Source organism: Palaemon carinicauda, chromosome 6 (assembly GCF_036898095.1).
Source record: "Palaemon carinicauda isolate YSFRI2023 chromosome 6, ASM3689809v2, whole genome shotgun sequence".
NCBI lineage: Eukaryota > Metazoa > Arthropoda > Malacostraca > Decapoda > Palaemonidae > Palaemon > Palaemon carinicauda.
In genome coordinates this window covers 111,652,496-111,663,047 of record NC_090730.1, presented here as the reverse complement: position 1 = coordinate 111,663,047, position 10,552 = coordinate 111,652,496, and the positions used below count along the sequence as shown (strand labels likewise).

Genomic DNA, 10,552 nt, shown 5'->3' with positions numbered 1-10,552 from the left:
GAGCATAGATGATAGGTATCCATAGGAAATGAGAAACAAAATCTTTATTTCACCTAATGCCACATATATCCCCCCCCCCACCCCCTAATTGAATTTGATTGAATATTGGTATCGACCGATGACGGGACTCGAATGTGGGTAGGGCATAACCTTCATGTTTATCTTTTTTTTTGTTTAATTTTTTGTGTTTTTTATTTTTTTTTTAGTCTTCATCGCTTTCTAATAGCAAGTCTACTTCATCTTTAGTGTCACTATCCTTCTCTCTTTCTCTCTCTCTGAATGTTGCTTTGATTTGAACATATTTTTTTACGATTTTTTTTCTATCAATCTAATAATAATTGACACTGTTGTATAAATGTAACAGTTCAGTGGTTGTTACCCTCCAGTTAACTTATTAATATCTATTTATACACTGATTTGCTCTCTCCCTCTCTCTGCCTGTCAGTTTCTACTAATGTGGGGAGTTGTACAGAGGCTTAATCAATTTTTCCTTTTGCCCCATGCTTCTGAAATTTAAAGTGTTTGCTAAATAGCTATATATATATATATAATATATATATATATATATATATATATATATATATATATATATATATAATATATATATATATATATATATATATATATATATATATATATTTTCTTTGAGTTTGAACAATATGTAATTGTACACAATTATATCATTGCATATTTCGGTATTGGGTATGAGCATAGATGATAGGTATCCATAGGAAATGAGAAACAAAATCTTTATTTCACCTAATGCCACATATATCCCCCCCACCCCCTAATTGAATTTGATTGAATATTGGTATCGACCGATGACGGGACTCGAATGTGGGTAGGGCATAACCTTCATGTTTATCTTTTTTTTGTTTAATTTTTTGTGTTTTTTATTTCTTTTTTAGTCTTCATCGCTTTCTAATAGCAAGTCTACTTCATCTTTAGTGTCACTATCAAGATTAAAAATGACAGGATCAATACTGTCATGCATGTTATCTGTTGAACGATAACTATCCTCAAAAGCTCGTGATCACCGTACGGCCCCTGCCCATACATCGCGAGTGACAGGGATCCTTGCCTCCTCTAATCTGGCATGTAGGTCGGCTCGGGTGAAACGTTGGAGTGAGGAGCGCACGTAATGTTTCATGTGTCCCCACACCTGCTTGATTGCATTGAGCTCGGGATGTGCGGGCGGCAGACGGACGACTTCATGGCCCCATTCTTGAATGGTGTTATCTACCTTGTACTTAGGCTCTGGCCTATTTTGACGGCATATGTATAGGAGTTCAGGTCTTGTAGCATGTTGCGGGAAGGATATATTTCTGCGCTGTAACCATTTAATGAGGTCAGATTTCCTGGTAGCTGTGGTGGGACAACGACTATCTTCTGTCATTATACTGTGGTATGGGGCATTGTCCATCACTAATACCGAAGGCTCCTACAGGAGTGGCAGGAGCTAAGTTGTTAGCCAACGTTGGAATATATCGCCATTCATTTCCCCGTCGCAGTCGCCGCTGGTATTTTTAGCAGGGAAACTGAGGAAGGAACCGTCAATGAACCCATCGGCTGTACCACCTGCGACTACCACGAAACGTTCCCTCTCACCTGGTGGCACCTGACGGCTGTAATTGGCACTGGTATTAGGCTGCATGGTATCCACCCATTCCATGTTATGGCTCATTCTGGTTGTGAACCACGTTCCATCCAGGTACACTACCTCCCTGCCGTCTTCCCTGTATCTTTGAAGGTCCCGCAGGGAACGTATCCTTTGGCACATGATGTCAATTGACTCTTTCCTGACATACATCTTGCGCTGAGTGGTCTTATACTCGATTCCCATTTTGTGGAGTAAGCGCCATAGCTTAATCTTTGAGGTACTCTCGGGGATGAGGCTTTCTTCCTTCAGGTTCTGTGCCAGGGATGCGAGAGTAAAAGCCTTCTTGGCAACAAACTTTGTATGGATGTGTCGACGTATGGCTCCTACAGAGAAACTGTCAAAGATAGGCTGTGCTGGAGGCGTTGGTGGTGTGACGGGACGTGGCTTAGTACTACGATACACAATTGAAGGCACCATATTCAATTTCATCCTCAAGGCTGCTGCAACACGGTGGTAAGGCCTGTATGAAGGAAAGACTTTATATAGATATGGATTATATAAAATAAAATCTTAAACATTCATCACTTGAAAATAAATGTATCAGTATAATCAAGGCTTTAACTCTGATGAATGTCCTGTGGAAAGGGTCAATATTTATTAGTAATTCATAGAGTAACTGTAACAAGTCACCCATGCAAACTAATCTGAAGGCAGTTGTCAGCTTTCTCTTTATTAAAAAAGTTGAAGAGTTGGGTGACAAACTCATTTCTGCAACCATACGGACAGACATCTTCTGAGGTGGCCATCACTTCTTTAAGCTAATGCCCTGAGTAGAAATAAGGTTTGCCAAAAGAAGGCAAGAAAACGCAGGTACGTATACAACAGCCATTTTCCTATCAGTCATAGTGTCTATCACTCAGCTACTCCAAAACCCTTCAGATAGGTGTCAATCTAATAATTATTTACATAACCAATACCATAGAGAGAGAGAGAGAGAGAGAGAGAGAGAGAGAGAGAGAGAGAGAGAGAGAGAGAGAGAGAGAGAGAGAGAGAGAGAGAGAGAGAGAGATGAGCAAACCAGTGAATAAAGCAGTCAGTCATCTGATAGGTAACAACCGATTGAATTGTTCCATATCTACAACAGTAAATATTATAATTAGATAAGATAGATAGATAGATAGAGTGCTTGATATAAAAAATAAATCATACAAAATAAGTTGCAACTTAAGCTACCTTCTCAGAAAGAGAGCATGAAGGGAAGGGAAAGAACGGAGAGGGATGGATGGCGTGGAGGTGGAGAGAGATAGCTTGAAGCATGGGGGGGGGGGGGGAGCAGGTGAGGGATGAAAGGAGAGGGAGGGAGGGGGTGGAGGTAGGGGTTCTGTATATTATTGTTCGGTTTTGTGACTGGATGATAGAGATTTTGGCCTTTGGCATAGGGGCAAGTGTCTTTATAATTAATAATTAACGATTCATTATACCCCTATAAAATTCCTCACTGAATGTAATACCCTATAGCAACATCTCGTATTGATACGACTGTTCGTTACAGAATAATTGCAAAAAATCGCACTTGCACTGTCTGTGAAACCCATAGTAGGTATGCAGTTAATTCTAATAGCCATGCCTTCTCCATCATAAGGCTTAATACTACAAAGTATTCTAGAAATTTTATTGTAGCTGTGACCAAGTCTTGGAATAATCTTACTAATCAGGTAGTTGAATCTGTGGAACTTTAAAAGTTCAAACTTGAAGCCAATTTGTTCATGTTGAAGAGGCAGACATGAGTCTCTTTATATATTTTATATATGAAAAAACTGTTTTACTCTTGTTACTGTTCTTAAAATATATTATTCTAATTGTTCATTCATCCTCTTGTACTTCCTTTATTTCCTTATTTCCACACCTCACTGGGCTACTTTTTCCTTGTTGGAACCCTTGAGCTTATAGCATCCTGTTTTTGTAAGTATGGTTGTAGCTTAGCTAATAATAATAATGACAATAATGATAATAAAAATAAAAATTAGCCTGAAAATGTTAGTTCAGTCTGGTTTCTAGAAGAGGGCAGTGACCGTCTCCAGTTTATCTATTTTTTTCTTTTCTTGTGTGCTGGTTTCATATGACTAGAGATCATACCTTCAAGAGAACTATACTTAAGACGCTCTGCAGATTTACTTAACTTATCCTTGCATACCTGAAAGACCACATAATTTCTGTTGCTTTCTCTCCCGACATGAAGCATCTAAGAGAAAATATAATCAGATAACTTCAAATGTGTTATTTTCACCATGAAGATTCTGAATTATTGATATTGCTTCCATTATCACCACACTTGGTTGAAGGTCCTTTTCTTGAGCAGGTTGTGACACATTACTTTTCAGTTGTTTTGTAAGTACAGCCTTGTTCTGTTACTGCATGGACCCATCTACATTAGCCAATACCCATTAGCATAAGCCTTATATTGCCAAACACCTTTATGTCTGATCTCCAAACTATCTCCTTGTTTTCCTTCCTTGAGTGTTTCACCTTCACTGATCCAAAAGTTTCTAGTTTCATCTTCTTCATGTCATCATAGAAACTTTCTCCTGCTTGTAGTTGATGTTTTTGGGAGATTTCATAGGTTTTTTCCCGTTTCTGCTGAGCAGCGAGTAAATCGGCACAAACATCAGTAGGGGCGAGGACATCAGTGGAGAGGTGAGCAAGGTCTGTTGAGCTTACATGGAAGGAGTTTGTCCAACTATTTTCAAGTAAATCAACAAGAGAGGTAATATAGGAGTCCTCTCTTTTGATACTTGATTGTGTAAGATCTGGATGGGTTAATCCAGTACAGTGGCGAGTGATCAGTTCATCCAGCTTTCTCAGTGCTGTTACTCGATTTTTTGCTGTTAGGTGATAGTGTGCCACTGTTCCTGGCTTCAAGATGGAGCCACATGTTCTACCTGCAGTCCTTATTGACTGTTTCTTCTACTGTTTGGTCTACAGCAATCCATCCAAATGAACTGCCTTGTTTATGTTGAACTGACAATCCGCCTGCCTGAAAGTGACATGTAATTCTAGACACACCTTTTCTAATTGTGTCATCCAGGCAAAGTATACAGAAAGGCACCTGGCATAATCTATTTTGTCCATGGAGAGTCACCATAGAATATATTTCTAAACAAGCAAGGGAAAGGTACCAGTTTCCCTCACTATTTCCAAGTAAAAGACCAGGAAAGATCTCTATCTTCTCAAGATACTGCATCCAAAATCTGGAGATTGGGCTATTACTCACCTTTAAAGGTCTTTTGTACATTCTGAATAATTCTAACACTTTTGGGACTGTTCTATATTTTAGAGCAGCTTCATGTATTGCCGACCAAGTGTTGTTGCAAAAGTCATCACGGAGTAGTAGAGTGTCATTCAAGCTTTGGATATCTTCCTGTCTGTTGATAGAAAGCTAGTCCTTAAACCTATTGTATGTCAATCTATCTAGTGTTTCATACATCAGTTTATGAAAGCAGTCCTATAATAATGCTTTCCTTCAAAAACTTTTCAGTTGATCCTGCTGTAAAGCCGTTAGACTCCACTTCATGGACGTGAATTCCTGCATCTCCAATTTTTTTTTTCCAATTGTTGATAGTAGGTTGCAGATTATGTGGAAATTACCGATCATTATGCTAGTTCTCCCATACTTTTCTTGGCGTCTCCAAGCTATTTCTGTAGATCTCGAAAACAGTGCTTGATCAAGAACAACTGCAATAGAATGAAGCTATAAGTACTCTTTAATGGGCATGAATTAATTTAGAATTTCTTAAAATTATAACATTTCTGTTGTTGGAGTGTTTATAGTTGTTGAATTGCCAAATGTGTCAGCTGACATAACCACGTCACCTCGAGTTGTTATATTGAAACCTGTCCATAAATTGATTTTCTATTCCATCATATTAAAGAGGCGAGCCAAAATCTATAGGTAGTTTTGGTTTAGCGCTTGAGTAGATGCATTTTCTAGCTACTCAAACAATTTTGCCGTGGAAACTGGCGGTGGATCTGTTCTTTTCCCGGAAATGTAAACAAGCCGACTCTGGTGAGAGAATGGAATTGTCATTTATTTATGTTTTCTTTTGTATTAATTTTGCCTTGGTGGTTATTGTAAACTTTGTTGTGGGTTGAGAAATTATTCCTTTACCTCTATATTGATGTTCTTGCACCCCTAAGAACTTTCTCCTGTATACTGGTGTTATTAAAAGCTAGCACAGTGGAAACATATGGCTGGATATTTGAAGGAAGAGGCACATAGTTAACATTGGAATTTTCCAACTTCTCAATAAAAAAAGTTTTATCAATTTCTTCTAGGATAAGATATGCTCAGGCATGTCCCAACCTATTCCTTTTCTTGATGAACTAAACAATACCTGTCAAGGTTTTTATGACCAATGGAATTGAAACATGTTTTGGAGTCATTAACTTTTTCAGCATTCATAGTTGTGATGATATTTTGAGCTATAAACCTTGACAATCTGTTAATACGATTTGTATGTTTCTTGTCTCCACCAATTATTATATCAAAAGTATTTAGCCAACTATCGGGCATTGTGGTATATGTGGCATTTATAGGTAGTAGGTTGGCCAAGGCACCAGCCACCCGTTGAGATACTACAGTTAATAGTGTTATTGGTTCCTTTGACGGGCCAAACAGTGCTACATTGGGTCCCTTTCTCTGGTTACGGCTCATTTAATCTTTGCCGACACATACACAGAATAGTCTGGCCTATCCTTTACAAATTCTCCTCTTTCCTCATACACTTGACAACACTGAAATTACCAAACAATTCTTCTTTACTCAGAAGGTTAACTACTCCACTGTAATTATTCCGTGACTACTTTTCTCTTGGCAAGGGTAGAAGAGATTATTTAGCTATGGTAAACAGCTCTTCTTGGAGACGGGTCTTCCACTAATACTAACCTAATACTTAGAGATCTCTTGCTTGAGTATACAATGGGGCACATTATTCTATCCTCCTTTTCTTCCTCTTGCTATTTGGAAGTTTTTATTCTCTTGTTATTTTCAAGTTTTTATAGTTTATATATGAAAGATTTATTTTAATATCATTGTTCTTAAAATTCTCTTCTAGTTTTTCCTTATTTCGTTTCCTCCCTGAGATATTTTCCCTGCTTTTCCAACTAGGGTTGTAGCTTAGGAACTAATGATAATAATAATGTGGAGTTCCACTCTTCAGGATAAGGAGGTAGTGATTGTTTTATTGTAGATTGTTTAGCTTGATTAGAAATGAACATACCTACCGGTTGGATCAAAGTTTGCCTTTTCGGCAAGTGCATGAAGCTCATTCTTCCCTGTTACAGAATCATTGGTAATTAATTCAATTGATGATTTGTCTGGTCTCATATAATTTTGCTTGCAAACTATAGAGAAGTACAGGGCATCACCAAATTTTACATCAAGATTTCTACATATATGTTTCCTTGTAGCATAATTATATCAGTTATGGCATATTCATTCATGAAACATGGTTAGAAATAGGAATCAGTCTTATATTTGAAAATACATCTGTTCTCAGTTTTCTGGTAATCATTCTCAGTGATACATAAAATATCGACCTCCTCGGGTTTTCTTTGTGAGTAGTCCCTATAACAAGATTTATGACAATAAGGTTCAGCTGCAACAGTATCTCTTGATATAGTGAAAATGTCTGTGTCTGAACGTGTCTAAGCAATATGAATTGTTTTGTCAGCCCTGCTTCTTGAGTTAATGATTCTTGCTTGTTTGTGTCTATTATGTATTTTGACAGACGCTGGCAAGAAAATGCATTCCTTTCCATATATTCTAGAATCACATGTGCCAATAACTGGGTAGGATTGTTTTCTCTTTTGTTCAGTAACATTTTAGCGATGCCCAAACTTTTGTTCCTCTATTCCAACTTATATTTTAAAAGTTTTTAATTCAGATCAATTACTTGGCTATTATAGTCTATTATATTACCAATTCCAAAAAATTTAGTTTATGGTTTAAAAAACTATTTCTGGAAAGTTATCTTTTACTTTTCTTTTCTTTTTTTAAAGCACTAAAGTAGTCAGGTGATTATTGTTGTATGGAAGTATGGAAGTCTTTAAAAGAGGGACCTGTAGCTGAGCGTGATATGGAAATATTATTATTACAATTTTAAAGATTACCTAACGAGGGAGTCATGTACTCCAAACAAGAAGATATTGCAATTCTTATCTAAGAATATCCTATAAGAGTATATAGAATGTAAAAAAAAAAGAAAAAAAAAACATTATAATGCTAAATGAAAAGTAAAGAAAACTCGAAGTAGATTATATTATGCATGAAATCATATCAGTAGAGGATATTATAAAAGTTGAAGGCAAACTTCAGCAGTCATTATTATATTGAAAACCCACACAGCTATATGATTCCCAGTGCAAATCCCAGAAAATATTATCCACGGAGATAATTAAGTAAAATGAATGAATCATCGAACAGGATGACATGCGACAGCATAATGAAAGAGACGACATTCCAAAAAATCTAATTGTAAAGCGAAGCTGAAATGTGTCGCAATATGAATCTAAATTGCTTGTTTCCAAAGGTTTTGGACTATCAGTTGAGGCAACCACTCCTTTTGTATTTGTTCGGTTACACCAACTATGAATATTTCCCTTCGATTGATTCAGGTCCACTCACACGCACCCACGCATGCGCTTATGCTTATATGAGAGAGAGAGAGAGAGAGAGAGAGAGAGAGAGAGAGAGAGAGAGAGAGAGAGAGAGATCTATTCTGGAGGGCTGCTGATTATTGAATTTTTCGTATATAAGAATCTTTTACTTCAATATTTAGTATAGTATTCAGTCTATACTATGTTTCTCATGTGAGGAGTGACTCCTGATGAAATTACTTACAAACTATCATCTATTAATATCGTAGGTCCGTTTGAAATGTATGAAGATAATTTCCTTACAGTACAGATTTGAACATTTTGGAGACAGAATCCAAAAGGCTTGTTGAAACAATTATGCATGATTGGCTTTCCTTATGGTTGTTTTGAAACATTACAGTAATTGAACGGATCAATAAGTATTATCTGTTGGGGCTATAAGACTTGAATAGAAAACAGAGAATAATTTGCGTTATCAATGGCTATCATCCAATCGTATCATATTCCTCTCAATAATTATCTTTAAAAAGGTATTTAATAGTTGTATCGGTATCTTAAAGTAGCTAACGGAACATCATGAATAACGATGATGCATTTTCATATCCGTCTTGACACTAGAACTTACCATAGAATCTAAAAACAGACGTCGTACTTTTATTTCTTAGAGACAAAGGAAAGTTACATCATTTATGATCAAAATCCGAAAAATATATGTGATACAGAAATTAATCTTTAAAAGAAAAAATGATAATAATTTCTGGTTATTTCTGTAATTCCTTTTTAGATTTTGAAAAATCTATTCCCTGGATAATTGTCAATGTTACTGGTCTGTAAACTGATTCTAAATCAAAGTTATTTACTTTACACTTTCCTATATTTCGTAGAAAGGTGAACCTTGAGCATCTCAATTAACAACGGAATATGATAGAAAGAGGAATTTGCTGTAAATGGATCTCCATGTTATTGATAAATATTAATGACTTTTGTATAAGGATGTATGGAGTTGCCCTGATCCATATTTATTCTTTAATCAACTGTTATCGTCTTTTCTTTTCTATTTGAAAACTGTAAAGACGAGGTTCTAATTGTTTGTATATATGCTGTAGATATAGAATGGAATCTCTAACAAGTGTTGTTAACAAAGATGAAGGAGGTTGGACGTATACGTGTTTAAGTAATACTTATAAATACTGACATAGTGAAAGGTTAATCAGTTTGGGGATTTTTGCTTAATGAGTTAGTTTCTTAGGCTGCACATTATCACAAGCATTTTTATTTTGTTGTTGAATAAAGTATTCTTATAATAAAAAAAAAGTTAACCCAAGGAGGAAATTGTTGTCGATACGTATATAATTTAATTTTTTTTCGCATCGTGCGAAGAGTATAAACTCTTATTTAGGTTATCGCACTCAATAAAATACATTTACTTTTTACTATTTGCCAAATGAGGGAATTACTATTCAAAAAGAAAAAAAAGAAAGACCCGAACAAATATGGATTATATGGTTTGTAAGAGAGGTCATTTGTTTGAAGTTTATAATCTGCTCTATTACTCATCTCGCCTTTGCTACGAAGTCAGTAAATATAATTTTTGCTGTTGTGCGCGCACCTTTTACTTTCAAAATCTCTTCTTGCTCTTCATTTACATCTTTTCGCAAAAAAAAAAAAAAAAAAAAAAAAAAACCGCTTTGTTTGACGATAATCATTACCATTTTTATTGTTGCTTTGTTGTTGTTTCTGTTATTTCCATCATTATCCTTATTATTTTTATTGTTGCTGTCATTATCACTTTTAATTCTATAATCATTGATTCAGAATTGACCGCGCATGAATGATTCACAGGCAGCTTCTCTCTCTCTCTCTCTCTCTCTCTCTCTCTCTCTCTCTCTCTCTCTCTCTCTCTCTCTCTCTCTCTCTCTCCTCTCTCTCCTCTCTCTCTCTTCAAATGCAACACAACATTTCAATTCTAATGGGTAGCTGTTTATAGCTCTGGAGGCTTTCAAAAATTAGATTCACTTGGACAATTGACAGCTTGCTAGATTATTCCCCAAGTTCTTCAAGCTACTGCAAGCAGGATTGTTCATGGAGTTGTGCCGTGTGGGCTTAAGGAATCACTTTTCTCTTTGTAGTGAAGTTCTCAAGATATTCTAATCGTTTCATTATTATTATCTATCATGGACTGTTATTTTTGTTTCAGTATTATAGGTTAAATTTGTTATGTATTTTCTCTCTTTAGATTCCTAATCAATACCAATGCCTTTGGTGTACTTTGACGATAGGTGCATTTTCTTTATCTCT

General features: G+C 36.0%; 1 pseudogene; it reads right to left on the bottom strand.

The window, feature by feature from the left end:
* Positions 1–904: 904 nt before the first annotated feature.
* LOC137643197 (uncharacterized) lies at positions 905–4,892 on the bottom strand (annotated as a pseudogene).
* Positions 4,893–10,552: the final 5,660 nt, after the last annotated feature.